The following is a 24,274-nucleotide window of genomic DNA, read 5'->3' on the forward strand; positions in this document are numbered from 1 at the left end:
TACAAAGAGCTGGCCCATTCCAGTGATGGCACTTTCAAGAGACTACATATTGGTTATTGTTATTGAGGTCCCCAGACTGCTCTGGCCCTGTCCTCACTGCATACTTGCTGACTTGAATTCGTAAGTCACCCCAACAACACTGTTTCTTTTTTCTTGCTTGCTTAAATTCGTTTTGGGGTTTTGTTCTTGTGTTTGCAAACAAAGACCCCTACTCACTTAGCTATGCCTCTCACCTTGTAAAAATTTTCTCTTCAGAATATCTGTCCCCAAGGCCAATCTCCGTTTACTCGGTTCTCCTCACAGTCTCTAATAGACACATGGTGAGTGACCTGGGGACTGTTAAGTGGAGATTCTTCAAGAAAATATAGTAAGGGCAGGAAATGAGATGAAAAATAATTTTAGTTACAAATATTTAGTGTTTTAGATGTCACATCCCTTTTTTCTAAGATTGGAGGTACTTCCTTACACATCTGAACCCCTGATACACCAAAATTGGATCCTACTTCATCAGCAATTCAAATAAAGATGTTGATCATCCACCATCAGCAATTCAAATAAGCACCTGGCACCCCTCCAGAGAACTCTGCATATCGTACTGTTCTCAGGAATGGCTCCTGTTTGTTTCTCTCTAGAAAATTGTGCACAGGCAGGCTTAGGTGGGAGACTTCCTCCAGGGATTTCCTGGAAACCACCTTGATGAGAGCCAATTGTGGCCCCTCAAACCTTCTCTTTTCCCCTCTTTTGTCCTGTACTTCCTTGTCTTTCAAAGTCTTCAGCCCCAACCCTATATTATTAACATTAAGACTTTTGGTTTAGGGACTTCCCTGGTATCCAGTGGGTAAGACTCCACATTCCCGATACAGGGACCCAGTTTCTATCCCTGGCTTAAGAACTAGATCGCACACATCAAAACTAAAAGTTTGCTTGCCTCAAATAAAGATCACATAGGCCTCAAGGAAGACTGAAGATCCTGAATGCCACAACTAAGACCTAGCACAGCTAAATAAATAAATAAAATAAATATTAAGAAAAAAGACTTCTAGTTTAGGATACAGAGGGCTCTTGGAGGCTCTTTATCTAAAGACATTGTTTTCCATTAATTTCTAAGTTCACTTCTTCTTTGTCTTCCTCATCAACTTCTTTGACATTTCAATGTTTTCCAAAGATGTTAGAACACAGTAAAACTTCTCCATCATATTGAAAATAAAGAATATATAATTTTTCATTAAAAATCTTAAATATTTTTGAAACTATTGATCAAAATCCATTTTAGGTTATAAAATCAATTTAGTAGATTGTGTCTAAGATTTTTTTAAAATAAAATCATATAAAGTAGAACTGAACAGCAAGCTCTGGGAGTTGGTGATGGATAGGGAAATCTGGTGTGCTGCAGTCCATGGGCTCTCAAAGAGTCAGACACAACTGAGCGACTGAACTGAACAGAAAATATCACTGTACTTCACTCATAATAACGCTTTTTTAAACAAAAGTTTTATTTCCACAATGCATAATTCATAGTAGGTCAGGACTCAACAGGGATGCCTGATAGACACTATCTTGTCTCTTCTTTCACTTTTTGAGAAGACCAGTATCTCTGCCACATCCTTCACCTTACCTTGTGGTCTGTTGGAAGATACAGTATGTCACTTACAAGATGGTATAACACCATCTTGAACTTTGTCGCCCAAGCTCAGTAGTAAATTTGTCAATATACGGAATGAGGGGATTTAGGAAATTCTCTTTCAAGACAAAAATTGGATTAGCAAAGCTATAGTCTTGTTGTCTGATCCTATTTTGCATGTCAGAAGCTGAATCTCACAATGTTACCATATCCTCACTCTGCATTCTTTCTTCAAAGTTCCTAATTTCTCAGACATATTCTTTTACCCACATTGGGATACCCAGGCTCAAAGAAATGAAGGTTAAATATCTAGGAAAGCAGAAGAAAAAAACACATTCACTTGAGAATTATTGTTAGGTTATACATACTAAGCTCATAATAAGTGTTTCCATGCTTCTCTGAATGACTTGATGGCCTCCAAGTTCCTATTGAACTCAAGATTCACTCATTCTAAGAACATTTGTATCATCTCCTCTTTGAAATCTCCTTCCTATCACCCTCTCCACCTTCCCAAGGGCAAAGTGTCCTTATAGGGTTCAGCTGAAGTTTCTTTCTGTTGGCCAATGTCTTATCTACTGCTCTTTGAGAAAATTGTTCTAAATAACTTTCCCTCTGTGCATGAATGATCTCTGCTTTCCAAGGCCCTGACAGCTAATGGGATCAGTTAATCTATGCTAAACTCATTTTAGGTTTCCTGCCTTGATGATTCCCCTTAGCTAACCTTCACCCTCTTCCCCTAACCCTTACCCAACCCTCAAGGCTTCCTAAAATTCATCAGGCAAGCTTTTTTCTTACCTCAATAAGAGGTCACTGAACCAATGGCAGTAATAACCTGCTTCCATAAGACATATGTTCTCCCCTGGTTCCTCCCATGGATCTCCTCTCTTAGTGCTTTGTCTGCTCCCCCAGGATGATTTTGCCTGATCTCGTGACTTCAGCTTCCACCTACATAACATTAACAATCATGTTCATACCGCTATCCTGAGCATCGGGCCAAACTTCTAACTACATTGGAAATGTATACTGGTATGTGCTACATGTCTCAAATTCTATTGTATAAATAATATTAATAATCCTTTCTCCAAAAACATGTTCATTCCCCTGAACTGGTTAGTAGCAACTGTGTACAGAAACCCATTAATTAAAATTTCCAAGTTAGCTTTAATGTTTTTCAGTCAAAAATTTCCATCAATTGCATTTACTGTCACTCTCTATCTTTACTTTCAGTATATGGATTTTGGGTCTCAAATCTTGTAAGTTGTTGCATTGTAACAGACTCCTAACTGGCCTCCTTATCACTCTAGTGTTCAATTTTCACACTGAAAATCAGAGTTTTTTTGAGACAGAAATCTGATCATGACATTTTTTGGCTTCAAAATGACTGAAGCCTCCCAACTTCCTATAGGATAAAATCCAAACTCCTTAAGGATACCTAAGGTCTTTCAGAATCTGTATAAACCTTGTTTCCCACCAAGATACCTCACCCTTTTTCTGCTGGAGCCACACCAAATTTCTGGTTCTCACATCAGCCTGTTTTGGTGCATGTCACTCTCTCTGCATGAGAAAGAAGAAGATAAATGGTTATCACTGCATGTCCACTATGTTCTAGGCATTGTACTATCTATGTCTTCCTCCTGTACTCCTAGAATTTAGCTGTTTTTCCAATTTTGAAAATGAGAAAGATCAGGTTTAGAAAAAATTTAAAAAGCTTGCTCGAGTTCATGGAATGTTTGAGCTAAAACCAGGATTCAGACTCTAGTCTTCTTGATTCTAAAGCCCAAGAACTTTTCACTTAATCAACCTGTGCTCTGGAACTCACCCCCTTTTTGTCCTTCAAGACCCAGTCTAAAATTTTACCTCTTCTATGAAAACATTTTCTGGCCCTGCTCCACCCTTCCCCCTCCACGTCAGGGTTAGTAATTCCCTCCTCTGAGTTCAGGTACCAGAATGTATACTTCTCTGTGGTAGTTCCCATGACATTGTATGGTAGTTATGCACAGGTCTGCTTTTCCCTCAGCCTGTGGGACAAGGGCCATATCTAATTCATCAGCAGGGAGGCCAGCTGGGGAGGTAGAAACGGCAACAACTTGCCAAAGGAGTTGAATGCTATTTCTGTTATTTATTAACCATGCAACTTTGGCCATTTAACACACCTCTCAGAATATTTTCACCCACCCAGTGGTGATCACAATACTGTAGGTAAGGTTTCTGGTACATAGTGGGCTCTCATTAAATGTTGAGAAGAAAAAAAAAACTTGTAAGAATATTTGATTGTTTAGTAGTCCTTTCAAGACATAAATTCGCATTTCAAGGGATCTTCCATAGAGCTTTAAAACTAAGGGTTTTGTTATTGATGGGAGATTGGAAGGAGAGGTGGTTGGTGATGGGGGCAGAGCATATAGTCTCTGCTCTCCTCCCCTCCCTCTATATTTTGGGATTCCCAGTGCTTGCTTTGGTGAGATAGGCCTGACCTCTAGTGGAAACTATTCTTGGATCTGTTTAGCACTTCTTTACAAGAACCTAGTCCTGTGCTAAGCAGGTATTGAGGAGCTACCCACTGATTAATTTTTTAATTGCACACTCTTAGCTTTATAAAGAAAAATAATTTTTATTTTATTGTACATTCATGAAAAATACTCAATAATAGACTTTCCTTCACAAAATATCTTTTAAGAAAAATGAATCTCCAAATATCTTTCATGAAGCTAATTATTGTGTTTTAATATTCATGGGAATCTTTCTATCTGAGTAGACTTGAAAGCATTTTGCAAACAGATTTACTACCTATATAGTGTGTTCAAGTCAATTAAAGTGAAATTCAATTAAAATGCAACCACCTCCGAAGTAGGGCACAGCAGATGTTTAACAGCTCACAGCGACACCTCACAGCAGTGTGAGTTAAGCAGCAGTTGACAAACGAAAATGAAGAATTCCATTTTCTATTTAGGCTACAGGAGCAATAGAGAGAAGCAGAATGTAATTATCCAAATTAGAAATTTTCTGTGACACTGAGGTCACCAACTCTGCTATTCACAGAAGGGCCAATGGATATTTATTGATCACATGCAGCCAAGAACACTGCTTTATGCCTCTGCTGACAGACAGCCCCCTCAGGCACATGGCCTCCTAACACTCTAGTGATGAAAATTCACAACAAAGCTAGGGAGTGCTTCAGGACTTCAAAAACACAATCCTTCACTCCTGATTCTCCTATTCTTGGGCTCCAAATCAGACTTGACCACCAGACTGTCTACTGAATGACACAAGCAAAATACAATGTTAGTGATGCAGCCATAGTGTATATTCGTAGCCAGTGCAATAGGGATGTCACTGCTGTTTAACTCAATTCTGAGTCTGAGTGGAATGGGAAACGTTCTGACTTCTTCATGCTGTGATTTTCACGTTCACTGCGACTGAAGACCACAGAGATACTGCGGTGGGCTGAGATTTCATCCATATGTAGAGATGTAATTTGGAGTGGCTGTACAATATCAAAGCAACCTTACGTAGAGTAGAACATATCAACCATGACACTGAAACATGCCCGGATGAAGAACTGAATATGTCTTCCTTTCTTCTAGATGTGAACTTGTTCTGCATCTACAAACTAGCTTAATCATCCTGCATGTACCAACCATATGCCTATTATATTGCATTTAGTTTAAATGCTGGATGAAATAGGTTTCCAGGTAGAAATGAAAAAGAACAGCTTCTTAATGTCAGTTTATGTGGAACGGAATGATAATTTGACTCAGTTTTGCCCTAATCTGATAGAATTCTAAAATTAGAAACAAGCAGAAACATGTTAGTGGGTTTGTCTCTGGGTCAAATTTCTACATGAACTAGCCATTGTAATGCTATTATTCAATTCGTTCGTTTTGGTAATGGCTGCTTGCAAGCAACTTACTGATACATATAGAATTCACAATTACTCTGCCCCTACATGCTAAGGAAAGGGCATCTTGATGGTCTGAAGGAGAAGGGAGCCAGCAGTTTCTAGTTTAACCTCTAAATCACAGTCTATTTAACTGTTGCTATTACAATTTTACCTAATAAGAAAAATAACAAAGGCTGCTTAGATATAGATTTATGACCTCACCTCTAGCCTATGGACTGCAGGGGTCTTCCTTAAAAGGCTTATATGGACCTGATTTTCTCAGAATCAAGCAGATGCAAATCAGCGTGTTTATTACACATCCATTGTGTGCACAAAACTGTGTTCAGTACTAACCAGATAGAAGAACACAGTGATCTCTTGAATCCTTACAATATTTTAGGGATCTAAGGAGATAAGACAGAGCAAAAACTAAGAAACAAGGGTCACACAGAACATTTATGGTAGACCCAGAAATCTTGTTAGAACTTATTTTTGTAGTCTGGTGCTGCCCCTCAGGGGCAGAATTTTGAATTAGTTGTTAAAGATGTCAAACTGTTTTCAAGAGCAGACATAAAAAATAATGGAACCAAGTAGATCACTTCAAGACAGCAGAGGAAGAATCATTCCAGGTCACATGAAGGGGAGACTAAATTTGGAGACCAAGGTGGAGGCTGTCATCTCTCTCCAGACTGAAATTTCTTGTGTCAGCTGACAAACTTGATTCTATCAATAATCTCCCTCTCCTGTAACCACCAGTCCTCTTCCTAACCACTAGGTCTTTCTGAGCACAGAATATGATCAACTCCCGATGTCTAAACTCTTCCTGTAAACAAGCAAAATATTACCTGAACCCTGAGTTCCCTGTCCACATTTTTTAATATTTCTCCTTTTCTTTATAGCCAGATTTTTGTCTGCATTCATTGCCCCGATTGTTTATCTAAGTCTTCCCTAAGGCACGAGCAATCTGGCACCAAGCTATTGAGATTGTCCTTTTAAGACCGATAATAATTGCTTTCCTGTCGTTCATCTCAGTACTGCATTAATCCTGTTGACAGTGTCCTCGTCTTGAATCTCTCTCTTACCACTGCCTTCGTGACACCACCCTTTCAAATCTCCCCTGCTTTGGACTACCTATTTGTGGTCCACTTAGCAGGTTCCTCTTCTTCATCCACCTCTTCAATACCATTCTTTCCCCAAATTCCCCTCTTGTTCCTGTCACTTTGTCAGTCTCCTAGAGCGCTACGGGAAGTGGAAATAATCTGGGCCTCTGAGACAGTCATGTGGGTGGGAACATTGATTCTTTATTAGCTGGGCTTATTAGCTGGGCTTCCTTGGTGGCTCAAATGATAAAATTCTGCCTGAAATGCAGAAGACTTGAGTTCAATCCCTGGGTCAGAAAGATCTCCTGGAGAAGGGAGCGACTACCCACTCCAGTATTCTTGCCTGGAAAATCCCATGGACAGAAGGCCTGGTGGGCTATAGTCCATGGGGTTGCAAAGAATCAGATACAACTGAGTGACTTAACACTTTCACTTTTTTTTTCACTTTCTTGAGCAAGTTATTTGACTTCTCTGAACTTCAGTTTCCTTGTCCTCTGTAAAATGGAGTGAATCATGCACAACTCACCAAGTCCTTGTAAGAAATAAATATGAAACCATAAGAGAATCTCAGATCTGCCACAGGGTATGTGTATGTTAAATGTCCATCATCCCTCACCTACCACCTCTGTGTTGATAATGCCTTCATTTAAGTCTACAGCTTAGCAGAGACCTCTCTCAGTGAAGTATACCTACAGGACCTACAAGTCACCTTAGATCCTATCCTCTATATCCCTCTCTCAAATGGAGTTGCATTGCTCTGAAAGGAGCCAGCCTCCTTCCAGTCATCCCCACAACTACTCCCACTCCATCACCCTCCATAACTACCATCTAAAGCATCTTCCCTATTGGAAAGCCTTCACTGCTCCCCATTGTCTAGAAAACAAAGCTCTCATCTTTGCACAGCATACAAAGCCTCCGAGTGTTCCTCTTACTAAAGCTTTCACCTCTATCTTCAGCTCTTTCCCACAGACATCCTGCCCTCCATTCTAAAGGCTCTACTAGAAAGTTTCCTAACTCAAATCTCCTTACATTCTCTCTGCCCTTTACACATCAATCCCTCTGTTAGATACATTCCATTCCCCTTTGTTCACCCTTCAAACTTCAGCTCAGTTATCACCTTCTCTGTGGAGGAATTCTTCGCTAATATTTCCTGTATTTCCACTTGTTACCCATTTTTTTTTCAGCTCAACGAATGCTTATTGCTTTATTAATTGAATATTTATTGGACACTGCATTAGTTACCTATCACTTTATAGAAAATTACTCCCAAAGTTAGTAGTATAAACAATATTTATTAAACAATAGTTCCTGCAGGTCAGGAGTTTGGGCACAGCTTAGCTGGGTTCTCTGGCTCAGTCAGCATCTCTCACAAGGCTTTAGTTAAGATGTCATCAGTGTTGCAGTCATTTTAAGATTGAACTGGTGAAGGATTAGCTTTCAGGCTCACTTTTGTTAGCAGGATTGAGTTCGTGGAGAGCTGTAGGACTCAGGGCATTTAATCCAAGAGTGGTGGTGGGGGGGGGGGTCACTGGCAGCCATCCCTGAGAAGAACTAATTATTAGACTGGACTTCTCCTGCCATTAAGGAACACCCAGTCTTATAAAGGGAGGGAGATGAGGGCCCAAATGATTGCAGGCATTTGAAAAGTGCTGTCATAGAATAGTACACAAGTGCACTGATTAGAAAGGTGCTTGGCTGCAATATATAGCAAGTCCAATTATAAACATACAGGATTTTTGTTTTCTTACATAATATAAAATCCAGAGGCAGGTTATTATGGCCATTGGTTCAGTGGTGCTCAGTGGAAAGGTCTAGATCACTGAATTCTCTCCATCATTAATTCATGCTTTCTTGACTCCTCATGATGGCATAATGACCACTGCACCTCCAGGTATCATGTCTAGTTTTAAAGCAAGAAGAAAGGGATGAAGCATTAGATGTTCTCCTCTTGGGGCTTTGTAGTTGTATTTTGGAAGGATGCTCTCCTCAAGAGATTTTTCCTTGGAGGCAATAAAGTGTCACAATTCTGGAGCCAGACTCACTAGATTCAAATCCTACCTTAGCGATTTACAAGTCATTTGACTTTGTTCATGTTACCTGATTGATCTGTATCTCACTCTTCTCATCTGTAAAATGCATTTAATATGCTAGCAAATTAGAAAAACTCAGGAATGACCACAGGATTGGAAAAGGTAGGTTTTTATTCCAATTGCAAAGAAGGGCAATGTCAAAGAATATTCGAGTTCAGTTCAGTCCCTCAGTCGTATCCGACTCTTTGCGGTCCCAGGGACTGCAGCATGCCAGGCCTCCCTGCCATCACAAACTCCCAGAGTTTACTCAAACTCATGTCCATTGAGTTGGTGATGCCATCCAACCATCTCATCCTCTGTTGTCCCCTTCTCCTCCCTTCAATCTTTCCCAGCATCAGGGTCTTTTCAAATGAGTCAGCTCTTCGCATCAGGTGGCCAAATTATTAGAGTTTCAGCTTCAGCGTCGGTTCTTCCAATGAATATTCAGGACTGATTTCCTTTAGGATGGACTGGTTGGATCTCCTTGTAGTCCAAGGGACTCTTGAGAGTCTTCTCCAACACCACAGTTCAAAAGCGTCAATTTTTTGGCGCTCAGCATTCTTTATACTCCAACTCTCACATCCATACACAGCTACTGGAAAAACCATAGCTTTGATTAGTTGGATCTTCGTTGGCAAAGTACTGTCTCTGCTTTTTAAAAAGCTGTGTAGGTTGGTCATAATTTTTTTTCCAAGGAGCTAGCATCTTTTAACTTCATGGCTGCATTCACCATCTGCAGTGATTTTGGAGCCCCAAAAAGTAAAGTCTGTTACTATTTCTTCATCTGTTTGCCATGAAGTAATGGGACCAGATGCCATGATCTTAGTTTTCTGAGTGTTAATTTTTAAGACAAAATTTTCACTGTCTTTAGTTCAAGAGGCTCTTTAGTTCTTCTTCACTTTCTGCCATAAGGGTGGTGTCATCTGCATATCTGAGGTTATTGATATTTCTCCTCGCAATCTTGATTCCAGCTTGTGCTTCTTCCAGCCCAGCATTTCTCATGATGCATTCTGCATGTAAGTTAAATAAGCAGGGAGACAATATATAGCCTTGATGTACTCCTCTCCCGATTTGGAACCAGTCTGTTTTTCCATGTCCAGTTTTAACTGTTGCTTCTTGACCTGCATACAGATTTCTCAGGAGGCAGGTCAGGTGGTCTGGTATACCCATCTCTTTCAGAATTTTCCACAGTTTATTGTGATCCACATAGTCAAAGGCTTTGGCATGGACAATAAAGCAGAAATAGATGTTTTTCTGGAACTCTCTTGCTTTTTTGATGATCCAGTGTATATTGGCAATTTGATCTGCCAACATTTCCTCTGCCTTTTCTAAATCCAGCTTGAACATCTGGAAGTTCATGGTTCTCGTACTGTTGAGGCCTGGCTTGGAGAATTTTGAGCATTACTTTGCTAGCATGTGAGATGAGAGCAATTGTGCCGTAGTTTGAGCATTCTTTGGCATTGCCTTTCTTTGGGATTGGAATGAAAAGTGACCTTTTCCAGTCCTGTGGCCACTGCTGACTTTTCCAAATTTGCTGACATATTGAGTGCAGCACTTTCACAGCACTCATCTTTTAGAATTTGAAATAGCTCAATTGGAAGTGCATCACTTCCAGTAGCTTTGTTCGTAGTGATGCTTCCTAAGGCCCATTGACTTCCCATTCCAAGATGTCTGGCTCTAGGTAAGTGATCACACCATCATGATTATCTGGGTCGTGAAGACCTTTTTTGTATAGTTCTTCTGTGTATTCTTGGCACCTCTTCTTAATGTCTTCCACTTCTGTTAGGTCCATACCATTTCTGTCCTTTATTGTGCCCATCTTTGCATGAAATATTCCTTTGGTATCTCTAATTTTCTTGAGGTGATCTCTAGTCTTTCCCATTGTATTATTTTCCTCTATTTCTTTGCACTGATCACTGAGGAAGGCTTTCTTATCTCTCCTGCTATTCTTTGTTGTTTTTTTAATTAATTAATTTTTAATTGGTGTATATATACTCCAATATAAAATTGGAGTATATTTTTTTAAATTTAATTTTATTTTGTTTTTTAACTTTACAATATTGTTTTGCCATATATCAAAATGAATCCACCACAGGTATACATGTGTTCCCCATCCTGAACCCTCCTCCGTTCTCCCTCCCCATACCATCCCTCTGGGTCGTCCCAGTGCACCAGCCCCAAGCATCCAGTATCGTGCATCAAACCTGGACTGGCAACTCGTTTCATATATGATATTATACATGTTTCAATGCCATTCTCCCAAATCATCCCACCCTCTCCCTCTCCAACAGAGTCCAAAAGACTGTTCTATACATCAGTGTCTCTTTTGCTATCTCGTATACAGGGTTATTGTTACCATCTTTCTAAATTCCATATATATGCATTAGTATACTGTATTGGTGTTTTTTTTCTGGCTCACTTCACTCTGTATAACAGCCTCCAGTTTCATCCACCTCATTAGAACTGATTCAAATGTATTCTTTTTAATGGCTGAGTAATACTCCATTATGTATATGTACCACAGCTTTCTTATCCATTCATCTGCTGATGGACATCTAGGTTGCTTCCATGTCCTGGCTATTATAAACAGTGCTGTGATGAACATTGGGGTACACGTGTCTCTTTCAATTCTGGTTTCCTCAGTGTGTATGCCCAGCAGTGGGATTGCTGGATCATAAGGCAGTTCTATTTCCAGTTTTTTAAGGAATCTCCACACTGTTCTCCATAGTGGCTGTACTAGTTTGCATTCCCACCAACAGTGTAAGAGGGTTCCCTTTTCTCCACACCCTCTCCAGCATTTATTGCTTGTAGACTTTTGGATCGCAGCCATTCTGACTGGCGTGAAATGGTACCTCATAGTGGTTTTGATTTGCATTTCTCTGATAATGAGTGATGTTGAGCATCTTTTCATGTGTTTGTTACCCATCTGTATGTCTTCTTTGGAGAAATGTCTGTTTAGTTCTTTGGCCCATTTTTTGATTGGGTCATTTATTTTTCTGGAGTTGAGCTGTAGGAGTTGCTTGTATATTTTCGAGATTAGTTGTTTGTCAGTTGCTTCATTTGCTATTATCTTCTCCCATTCTGAAGGCTGTCTTTTCACCTTGCTTATAGTTTCCTTTGTTGTGCAGAAGCTTTTAAGTTTAATTAGGTCCCATTTATTTTTGCTTTTATTTCCAATATTCTGGGAGGTGGGTCATAGAGGATCCTGCTGTGATGTATGTCGGAGAGTGTTTTGCCTATGTTCTCCTCTAGGAGTTTTATAGTTTCTGGTCTTACGTTGAGATCTTTAATCCATTTTGAGTTTATTTTTGTCTATGGTGTTAGAAAGTGTTCTAGTTTCATTCTTTTACAAGTGGTTGACCAGTTTTCCAAGCACCACTTGTTAAAGAGATTGTCTTTAATCCATTGTATATTCTTGCCTCCTTTGTCAAAGATAAGGTGTCCATTTGTGCATGGATTTATCTCTGGGCTTTCTATTTTGTTCCATTGATCTATATTTCTGTCTTTGTGCCAGTACCATACTGTCTTGATGACTGTGGCTTTGTAGTAGAGCCTGAAGTCAGGCAGGTTGATTCCTCCAGTTCCATTCTTCTTTCTCAAGATTGCTTTGGCTATTCGAGGTTTTTTATATTTCCATACAAATTGTGAAATTATTTGTTCTAGCTCTGTGAAGAATACCATTGGTAGCTTGATAGGGATTGCACTGAATCTATAAATAGCTTTGGGAAGTATACTCATTTTCACTATATTGATTCTTCCAATCCATGAACATGGTATATTTCTCCATCTATGAGTGTCCTCTTTGATTTCTTTCACCAGTGTTTTATAGTTTTCTATATATAGGTCTTTAGTTTCTTTAGGTAGATATATTCCTAAGTATTTTATTCTTTCCATTGCAATGGTGAATGGAATTGTTTCCTTAATTTCTCTTTCTATTTTCTCATTACTAGTGTATAGGAATGCAAGGGATTTCCCTGTGTTGATTTTATATCCTGCAACTTTACTATAGTCATTGATTAGTTCTAGTAATTTTCTGGTGGAGTCTTTAGGGTTTTCTATGTAGAGGATCATATCATCTGCAAACAGTGAGAGCTTTACTTCTTCTTTTCCAATTTGGATTCCTTTTGTTTCTTTTTCTGCTCTGATTGCTGTGGCCAAAACGTCCAAAACTATGTTGAATAGTAATGGTGGAAGTGGGCACCCTTGTCTTGTTCCTGACTTTAGGGGAAATGCTTTCAATTTTTCATCATTGAGGATAATGTTTGCTGTGGGTTTGTCATATATAGCTTTTATTATGTTGAGGTATGTTCCTTCTATTCCTGCTTTCTGGAGAGTTTTTTTTATCATAAATGGATGTTGAATTTTGTCAAAGGCTTTCTCTGCATCTATTGAGATAGTCATATGGTTTTTATTTTTCAATTTGTTAATGTGGTGTATTACATTGATTGATTTGCGGATATTGAAGAATCCTTGCATCCCTGGGATAAAGCCCACTTGATCATGGTGTATGATCTTTTTAATGTGTTGTTGGATTCTGATTGCTAGAATTTTGTTAAGGATTTTTGCATCTATGTTCATCAATGATATTGGCCTGTAGTTTTCTTTTTTTTTGTGGTTTCTTTGTCAGGTTTTGGTATTAGGGTGATGGTGGCCTCATAGAATGAGTTTGGAAGTTTACCATCCTCTGCAATTTTCTGGAAGAGTTTGAGTAGGATAGGTGTTAGCTCTTCTCTAAATTTTTGGTAGAATTCAGCTGTGAAGCCGTCTGGACCTGGGCTTTTGTTTGCTGGAAGATTTCTGATTACAGTTTCAATTTCCGTGCTTGTGATGGGTCTGTTAAGATTTTCTATTTCTTCCTGGTCCAGTTTTGGAAAGTTGTACTTTTCTAAGAATTTGTCCATTCCTTCCACGTTGTCCATTTTATTGGCATATAATTGCTGATAGTAGTCTCTTATGATCCTTTGTATTTCTGTGTTTTCTGTTGTGCTATTCTTTGGAACTCTGCATTCAAAGGGGTATAGCTTTCCTTTCCTCCTTTGCCTTTTGCATCTCTTCTTTTCATAGCTGTTTGGAAGCCCTCTTCAGACAACCATTCAGCCTTTTTGCATTTCTTTTTCTTGGGGATGGTCTTGATCCCTGCCTTCTGTACAATGTCACGAACCTCTGTCCATAGTTCTTCAGGCACTCTGTCTATTAGATCTAATCTCTTGAATCTATTTCTCACTTTCACTGTATAGTCATAAGGGATTTGATTTAGGTCATACCTGAATGGTCTAGTGGTTTTCCCTACTTTCTTCAGTTTAAGTCTGAATTTTTTAATAAGGAGTTCATGATCTGAGACACAGTCAGCTCCAGTCTTGTTTTTGCTGACTGTATAGAGCTCCGTAATGTTAACTGCTGCTGCTGCTAAGTTGCTTCAGTCGTGTCTGACTCTGTGCGACCCCATAGACGGCAGCCCACCAGGCTCCCCCATCCCGGGGATTCTCCAGGCCAGAGTACTGGAGTGGGGTTCCATCGCTTTCTCCAATGCATGAAAGTGAAAAGTGAAAGTGAAGTCACTCAGTCGTGTCCAACTCTTCACGACCCCATGGACTGCAGCCTACCAGGCTCCTCCAGCCATGGGATTTTCCAGGCAAGAGTACTGGAGTGGGTTGCCATCACCTTCTCCCCGTAATGTTAAACTACCACACAATTGCTCTCATTTCTCATGCTGGTAAGGTAATGCTCAAAATCCTTCAAGCTAGGTTTCAATGGTACATGCAAATACTTCCAGGTGTACAAGCTGGAGTTAGAAAAGGCAGAGGAACCAGAGATCAAATTGCCAACACCCTTTGGATCATAGGAAAAGCAAGAGAATTCTAGAAAAACATCTACTTCTGCTTCATTGACTTTGCTAAAGTCTTTGACTTTGTGGATCACAATAAACTGTGGAAAATTCTTAAACAGATGTGAATACCAGACCACCTTACCTGCCTTTTGAGAAACCTATATGCAGGTCAAGAAGCAACAGTTAGACCCAATATGGAACAATAGACTGGTTCAAAATTGGGAAAGGAGTACATCAAGGCTGTTTATTGTCACCCTGCTTATATAACTTCTATGCAGAATAATCATGCAAAATGTCAGGGTGGATGAATCATAACCTGGAATCAAGATTGCTGGGATTAATGTCAACAGATATGCAGATGATATCACCCTAATGGCAGAAAGTGAAGAGGGACTGAAGAGCCTCTTAATGAAAGTGAAAGAGGAGAGTGAAAAAGCTGGCTTATAACTCAACATTCAAAAATCCAAGATCATGGTTTTCAGTCCCATCACTTCATGGCAAATAAATGGGGAAAAATAGAAATAGTGACAGACTTCATTTTCTTGAGCATCAGAATCACTGCAGACAGTAACTACAGCCATGAAATCAAAAGACGCTTCACCTTGGAAGGAAAACTATGATAAACCTAGACTGAGTATTAAAAAGCAGAGACATTACTTTGCTGACAAAGGTCTATATAGTCGAAACTATAGTTTTTCCAGTAGTCATGTATGGATGTGAGAGCTGAACCATAAAGAAGACTGAGCACCAAAAAACTGGTGCTTCCTAATTGTAGTGCTGGACAAGACTCTTGAGAGTCCCTTGGACTGAAAGTAGTCAAACCAGTCAACCCCATAGGAAATCAACCCTGAATATTCATTGGAAGGACTGATACTGAAGCTGAAGCTCCAGTCTTTTGGCCACGTAATGCAAACAGCTGACTCAATGGAAAAGACCCTGATGCTAGGAAAGATTGAAGACAGAAGGAGAAGGGATGGCAGAGGATGAGATAGTTGGATTGCATTACTGACTCAGTGGACATGAGCTTGAGCAAACCCCATAGATAATGATGGACAGGGAAGCCTGACATGCTGCAGTCCATGGAGTTGCAAAGAGTGGGACAGGACTGAGCAACTGAACAACAACAATGTTAGAATATTAGCAACTGAACAATAATAACAATATTAGTATATTAGTCACTCCCATTTTGAAGGGACCATCTTCTCTGGAAATCACAAAATGAAAAGTTTATTTTCTTCAACCATTAAGCTGCTTAAAAACTACCAGTTTCCTTAAACTGTTATTAATAGTAATTTTAGACAAGATCTGCAACACTTTCAACTACCAAACCTGGAATATCAAAGTGATTTCCCATCTGTTGTGCATTTAATTCATTTTTTAAACTCAAGCCACTTTTAATTCAGTTGAAAAACAGGAATAATTACTCTAGCTAAAGAATGTCTTTAATTATTTTTAAAGGATATGATCATAGGCTTATGCTGCTTCTTACACTTTTTCCCTCCAATTTATTGCTTAAAAAAGAGAAGGCATTTGATTAACCAGTTTAAGTGTGATGATGGTAGGATTGGGGAAAAGATTTTATGAAAGCTAGAAACCTTTTTATTTATGACAAAACAAAGTTGATCTCTGAGTCCAGACGTTGAGAAAATCAGCTTGGTTACCGTCCTGCTTTCTCTTTTGAGTGCGTCCCAACTTTAGGTACAGATTATAGATTTGTCACTCTTGGTCACAAAGAGAGATTCTCATTTCACCTGAGAAATGCTTCCTGTAGGATATGAGAATTCTTTCTTTCTTTTCTTTTTTTTAGCCGCACCACAAGACAGGTGGGATTTTAGTTCCCTGAACAGGTGTGATCAACCCTGGGCCCTTCTCAATAAAAGTGCAGTGTCCTAACCACTAGACCACCAGGAAATTCCCAGGACATGAGATTTCTGAATAATGGGAAGTGGAGTAGTTAGTATATGTTCATCCCAAGGTAAAGTCTGGGCACTGAAATCTAATGCAAATCTAGATTTGCCACTTAACCAAGGATCCTCACTGCATCTCAGTTTCTTTTTCTATAAAGTAAGACAATGAAAATAATAATAGAACATATATCATAGCATTGTTGTGGGATTTTAATTTACTGATTGATATAAAATGCTTAAATAGGTCCTGACTTTCAGAAGGGATATAGTAAATGTTAGTCCTTATTATAATCTGTGGCTATTTTGAACTATCTGGTGATTACAATTTCCTTAAATCATAGAATGTTTGAGGTGGGAAAAAATCTTAAAAATCACCTGGTCTAATCGCTTCAAACCTCTCATCAATCCTTTTTTTTTTTTCCACAGTACTAAGAGTGATCTTTCTAAAATGCAGATGTGACCAATGACTCATCCTCCCCAAGGTAAAGACTTAATTGTTTTACCTTGTTTAACACTCTAGCTGCTCCTTTGCTCCCCACCTATCACTTATCAACAATTCCAGCCGGTTTTGCCAAGATCTCTACCTTAGGCCTCTAAGGAGCTGTTGCTTTCGCCTCTGAGGTGTTTCCCTTCTAGTCATCTCACTATTCTGACTCCTACTGAAATTAAGGTAAAACCCCTCCTAAGTGCTCCCAGAAAATGCCTGTACTTTCTCCATCAGCCCTTACCACACTATCCTACTGTTGCTCTGTCTGTATCTGGCTATGAACCCCAATTCTATAAAGGAAAGGATTCTCTTCGTCTTCTGCATGGCTTTATCTTCAAGATTAAATTTGTGCCTGACACATAGTAGGTGCCAAATACATACATATTTGTTTTATGAATAAATCAATGACTTTCCCCCAAAGTTACTCAGGTTAAAGATGGGCTTAGAATTAGAATCTTTCTTCCATAGGCATTTAATCAGTTTTTTGGACAAAATGAGAAAGCTTTGTTCAGCAGTTATTGAAATTCACTCTTTATTTTTTCCTGTCTATTCTTCACCTCAGCTTTTTATAAACAGAACATGTTTTCATTTCTTGATGATTTTATTCTTCCGCCTTGTCAGATAATCATTTTTTTCTTTATGTGTGTATGTTTAATGGTGCTGAGATTAACACGGATATTTTTGCTTGACAGCTTCAATTTCTGAACCTTTTTATTACAACCAAATGTCTTTAATTTAATGCTATATCAGTAATTAGGAAGGGAAAGATTTTATGATTGAGGAGTATATCTCTCATAGTTGCTATTGTGAGAAAGAGAAAAAAATAATTCACCTGATTTCACAAATGTGCTGGGAGTTTTACTTTAGGCAAAGATTGAGTCTCCCCTATGCAAGGATTGAAGGGAAAGCCTCAGAGAGTCTAATGCTCAATATTAGCCACTCCTCCCAGCCTTCACATAAACTCCAGTGGAAAGGGGATCCTGACACTTTGCATTCCCAACAATGCCCTCACCTGTCCTCTTCATCCTCAGGCACAGCCTTTCCTGCCCCGCTCTGTTTTAACAATTCCAAGGCTGATTTCATTATGTTCATCTCTGTTTACTTTAATTACTGGTAATAACCCAAGATGCCTCTCCTCCCACCCACTCTAATCAGCAAGCAATTCTTTGCATCCCCCTTTTCTATCTTACTCCTTCCCTTTACACCAGCAATCTGAAACTCATGTTCTGTTACCAGAAAATCCCCTCACTCTGCTCTGAACATTTTCTTCACCTTCTAGAGCTTATCAGAAGGCAGTAATCCTCTCAGGTCTCTGCTTCTGCTTTGGTCCTCTGAAATGAAGGCTGTTTTCTCTCCCACACTCCTATGCAGCTGGAATTGGAGGTGGTCCTAGCTTCTCACAGTCTCTTGTAGATGGTAGGCCATTCTTCCTCTTTTCTCCCTCCCACCAAAAACCAGGTTAGAACTTTGCCATCAGAATCTACTACTCACTACCTTGGTGGCTGATATCACCTACCAACTCCCCCACATTATTTAAAACTTTACCTCGGGCTTTATCTAAGGCTCAGGTTGCCCATGAAACAGAATCTTAGTGGGATATTTGTACACAGGAGACCTACTGGGAACTGCAGTATGAAACAATCCTTATAAAGCAGTGAAGAAAGTGGAATTCACTGAGGAGAAATTGGTTTATGATATAGCTTCAAGAGAGGCTTCAGCTCATTCCAGGAGAAGCACTGTAGTTGAGACATTCTTTGAGAGTTTTCCCCAGTTAATGGAGGGGGGCAGGACTTTGTACTTCATCATCACTCTTACTCTGGAGTATCTGTGTCTTACCAAGGCCCACGATATACTTAGCATTTCAAGCAGTTCAAGCAGTGTGATGAACATGATCTCATTGATAGATGGAAACAGTGGACCTATGTGATATTCTACAGAATGTTCAGATGCTCTAGGTCCTTCAGACTATGACAGAGAAAAAGAGAGTTAATATAGCCCTAGATGAAGACATAAATTGTACTGTGGTCTAGGCCACATTTATACAAACCACTCCTGATTCTTCTTTCTGACAAGGGATGAAAAAGAATGCACTCACCAGATCAATGGCTACATACCATATACATAGGCTGCATTAATCTGCTCCAGCAAGGATGCAACATCTAATGCTACAAGTCCTATGTGTCTGAGTTTGCAGTAGTCTTCCTTCATCCACCACAATATATCAATATTTGATTCTGTAGGGACCAAACTGCTGAATGGCAGGAGAATACAATGGGAACCTCTGCCCCTGCATCCTTTATGTTTTTAAGGATAGGAGTAATCTTGGCCATTCCATCCAGGAGGGATAGTATTTTTTATTTATCTCTTGGCTGGAGGAGAAGGACTCCTGAAGGCTCATTTCTACTGTTACTATTGAATGCTTTCACCTTCAGAAAACTCACCTCTAATCTCTGTGTGGAGGATTGATTGAAAATTTTGTCTCCAGAGAGGCAGGCAGCCCAGTGCAGTGGCAGGAATTGTGGTCCCAGCTGTACACCAGATTGTCTGTGACATCAATTTTAGAACTGGCCATGGTGGATATGTGATTTTTAGGTCATAGCCTGGATAGGTTAGAAGATTTATGGATTTAGAGAGGGTAGGCAGATGAAAGAGTCAGCTTGTGGAGGACTTGAAGGCAACATAAAGAAACTTGCAATTGATTCAACTCACAATGAGGAAACCCTTGCAATTTCTTATGCAGAACAATGAGTTTGTGCAGGCAGGACTCAATGATATCAATATCCTGGCTTCAGAATGAATGGAGCGTGGCAATCAATGGAGCCAAGTATGATGGAAAATATTACAGTAAAGCAGGCATGAAATGATAAGGTCATGAACTAAGGTGGTAGCTATGGAAATTTTAAGAATGAAATTGCAGTAAGATACATTCAAAAAATATTTAAAAGATCTTGATAATGTAATAGGATCAAGGGATGGAGGAAAGATAGTTATCAAAAGTGATTCTACCTTTTCACCCTTGAGTGATGAAGGACTGCTGTTCTCTTTAAAGTAATTCAGAAATGAAGGAGAGGATGGAGTAGAAAAAGGGGACATTTAAAACAGATGAGGATGTGTTTGCTTTGGAAAGGTTGAGTGTGAGTTGATGGTAAAATATCCTATTAGAATTGTCCCTTAATAATTGTAAATGTGAAGTTATAGATTCAGATAATTATTCAACAAAACTAGAAACGTTTAAACTATAAACGAACTCTTTTACTGAAGTCAACTGGGACATATTCAGGTGCTTCAGTGAGGAATGATAGTGGTAGATTTTAAGAAGTTATAGAATGTTTGTGAAGTTTACACCTGAATAATATTGGGAGACATGAATTCATGTCCCCCCAAACACTGGTACCTACTCTAAACACACACACACACACACACACACACACACAGCATTTTCCTGTTCATTTCCCATTAATTCAGCAGTGCTTCATTGCTTAAGGGGATTCCCTGGTGGCTCAGACTGCAAAGGTAAAGCGTCTGCCTGCAATGCAGGAGACCCTGGTTCGATCCCCGGGTCGGGAAGATCCCCTGGAGAAGGAAATGGCAACCCACTCCAGTACTCCTGCCTAGAAAATTCCATGGATGGAGGAGCCTGGTGGGCTACGGTCCATGGGGTCGCAAAGAGTCGGACACGACTGAGCAACTTAACTCACTCACTCACTAACTCATTGCTTAAGGGAAAGTAAGGGGCAGGCAGAAAGTACATAAGTGATTTATGGGACCTAGTAATCTAAAAGCATAAATCTATAAGTGACATAAGCAAGAAAAGTGGGCTGAAAGAAACAGAAGGGGGAGAGGATCTCCCTTAGATTCAAAGAAGACTCTCTTGGGATGGAGAACCGAGAGGTCTATAGGTTTCTTAATACTTCATTTCTTGATAGCACACAGGGAGTGCTGGACTCCAGAGAGAAATAAGTGGATGAATCATCCAAGACAGTGGTACTCAACCATGACTGCATATCAGATTATCTGGAGATTTTTTTAGTTTTATATTTTTTATGCCAGTACCAAAGTCTACCTCTAAAGACTCCAATTTAAATAGTCTACTTTGGCCCCAGGAATAGATATTTTTCAAAATCTCTCCAATTTTAATGAGTGGTCAAATTTGCTGGTCTAGAGCACAGTTTCTCAACCTCAGCACTATTAACATTTTGGACCGATAATTCTTAGGTGGTGCGTGGGATAGGAGGGCTGTCCTTGATTGCAGGATGTGCAACAGCAGCAGCAGCCCTGGCCTCTATTAACTAGTGTTAAGTAACACCCGCCTATTCTAGGTTGTGACAATAAAAAAGGTTTACAGATATTGCCAAATGTTCCTTGGGGACAAAGTTGCCCTAGCTGAGAACCACTGGTTTAGGAAAACCATAAGCTTTGAGTTTCCTGGCTTTGCTCATGAGTGATATGCAAGTGCAGAGAGCTTGTGGATCTGGAGAAGATGGCGGCCAACTCAGAGGAGGTAAGTGAAGACATGAGCATTGCAAACCAATGACTGATGAACAAGTATCCTCCTGCTCCTTCTTAAACCTAGTGCTGTTCATTGTGATAGCTTCTGAAGTCTTGACACAACTTAGAGGGAGGGATGGAGGAAGGGGGACTGGAAATAGAACACCAAACTAACTACTAATATAGCAAAATTTCCTCCCAACTTGGTGGTCTGAGGGATAGAATTAAAAATGAAATATTAAAAGAAAAAGGGAAGAATAATATTTCTCGTGTACCTGAGTTTGTGACCTGATTTCATGTCTTACACAAGTTCATATCATACTGTCCTGTTAGTTATCAAAAATAAATCACACAAAGCTCTATTATGTATGCATCTCCATGAAAATTCTGCAGTAGACTGGAAAGCCAAAGCAAGTGGCTAAGATGGAAGCAGAGTTGTTGCAATGACTAGCTTAAAAATCCATAGGAGATGTATGAACTTATTCAGAAGATATATTAATGACATTGTAAAATAACTGCTGGAAAACAAAGACGTTGGGGGCATCTTCAGCAGCTAGAGAAACCTAGCATGTCTTAGGGGCCTTCCAAACCCTCTTGTTACCTGGAAAATCAGTGATTTTAGGTCAGTCAGTCAGTTCAATTGCTCAGTCATGTCCAAGTCTTTGTGACCCATGGACTGCAGCATGCCAGGCTTCCCTGTCTATCACCAACTCCTGGAACTGGCTCAAATTCATGTCCATTGAGTTAGTGATGCCATCCAACCATTTCATCCTCTCATGCCCCCTTCTCCTCCCTCCTGCCTCAATCTTTCCTAGCATCAGGGTCTTTTCCAATGAGTCAGTTCTTCATATCAGGTGGCCAAAGTATTGTAGCTTCAGCTTCAGCATCAGTCCTCCAATGCATATTCAGGTCTGATTTCCTTTAGGAGTGACTGGTCTGATCTCCTTGCCATCCAAGAGTCTTCTCCTGCACCATAGTTCAATAGCATCAATGCTTCAGTGCTCAGCATTCTTAATGGTCCAACTCTTATATCCACACGTGACTACTGGAAAAACCATAGCTTTGAATATATGGACCTTTGTCGGCAAAGTAATGTCTCTGCTTTTTAATATGATGTCTAGGTTGGTCAAAGCTTTTCTTCCAAGGAGAAAGTATCTTTTAATTTCATGGCTGCAGTCACCATCTACAGTGATTTTGGAGCCCAAGAAAATAGTCTGTTACTGTTTCCATTGCTTCCCCATCTATTTGCCATGAAGTGATGGGACTGGATGCCATGATCTTAGTTTTCTGAATGTTGAGTTTTAAGCCAATTTTTCCACTCTCCTCTTTTACTTTCATCAAGAGGCTTTTTAGTTCCTCTTCACTTTCTGCCATAAGGGTGGTGTCATCTGCATATCTGAGATTATTGATATTTCTCCCAGCAATCTTGATTCCAGCTTGTGCTTCATCCAGTCCAGCATTTCACATAATGTACTCTGCATATAAGTTAAATAAGCGGGGTGACAATATACAGCCTTGACATACTCCTTTGCAAATTTGGAACCAGCCATTGTTCCAGGTCTGCTTCTAACTGTTGCTTCTTGACCTGCATACAGATTTCTCAGGAGGCAGGTCAGGTGGTCTGGTATTCCCATCTCTTGAAGGATTTTCCACAGTTTATTGTGATCCACACAGTCAAAGGCTTTGGCGTAGTCAATAAAACAGAAGTAGATGTTTTTCTGGGACTCTCTTGCTTTACTGATGATGCCAATGGATGCTGGCAATTTGATCTCTGGATCCCCTGCCTTTTCTAAATCCAGCTTGAACATCTGGAAGTCCTCGGTTCACGTACTGTTGAAGCCTGGCTTGGAGAATTTTGAGCATTACTTTGCTAGCATGTGAGATGAGAGCAATCGTACAGTAGTTTGAGCGTTCTTTGGCGTTGCCTTTCTTTGGGAGTAGAATGAAAACTGGCCTTTTCCAGTTCTGTGGCCATTGCTGATTTTTCCAAATTTGCTGGTGTATTGAGTGTAGCACTGTTATAGCATCGTCTTTTAGGATTTGAAATAGCTCAGCTGGAAGTGCATCACCTCCACTAGCTTTGTTTGTTGTGATGTTGCCTAAGGCCCATTTGACTTCCCATTCCAGGATGTCTGGCTCTAGGTGAGTGATCACACCACCATGGTTATCTGGTTTATTAAGATCTTTTTGTATAGTTCTTCTGTGTATTCTTGCCACCTTTTCTTAATATCTTCTGCTTCTGTTAGGTCCTCATACCATTTCTGTCCTTTATTGTGCCCATCCTTGCATGAAATGTTCCCTTGGTATCTCTAATTTTTTTAAAGAGATCTCTAGTCTTTCCCATTCTATTTTCTTCTGTTTCTTTGCATTGATCACTGAGGAAGGCTTTCTTATCTCTCCTTGCTATTCTTTGGAACTCTGTGGTCAGATGGGTATATCTTTCCTTTTCTCCTTTGCCTTTATCTTCTCTTCTTTCTTCAGCTATTTGTAAGGCCTCCTCAGATGACCATTTTGCCTTTTTGCATTTCTTTTTCTTGGGGATGGTCTTGATCACTGCCTCCTATACAATGTCATGAACTTCTGTCCATAGTTCTTCTGGCACTCTGTCTATCAGATCTAATCCCTTGAATCTATTTCTCACTTCCACTGTATAATCATAAGGGATTTGATTTAGGTCATACCTAAATGGTCTAGTGGCTTTTCCTACTTTTTTCAATTTAAGTCTGAATTTGGCAATAAGGAGTTCATGATCTGAGCCACAGTCAGCTCCTGGTCTTGTTTTTGTTGACTGTATAGAGCTTCTCCATCTCGGCTGCAAAGAATATAATCAATCTGATTTCGATATTGACCATCTGATGATGTCCATGTGTAGAATCTTCTCTTGTGTTGTTGGAAGAG

At 39.7% G+C, this 24,274-nt stretch overlaps 1 long non-coding RNA gene across 1 annotated transcript in view; it reads left to right on the forward strand.

Moving 5' to 3' along the window:
• Positions 1–24,274, forward strand: part of LOC129659104 (uncharacterized) — a 77,431-nt gene that overhangs the window by 39,692 nt on the left and 13,465 nt on the right. The window contains exon 2 of the long non-coding RNA XR_008717794.1: positions 16,828–16,883. This is a non-coding gene — a long non-coding RNA (uncharacterized LOC129659104). The remainder of the gene's footprint in view (positions 1–16,827; positions 16,884–24,274) is intronic.

The sequence above is a fragment of the Bubalus kerabau genome, chromosome 8, assembly GCF_029407905.1.
Source record: "Bubalus kerabau isolate K-KA32 ecotype Philippines breed swamp buffalo chromosome 8, PCC_UOA_SB_1v2, whole genome shotgun sequence".
NCBI lineage: Eukaryota > Metazoa > Chordata > Mammalia > Artiodactyla > Bovidae > Bubalus > Bubalus kerabau.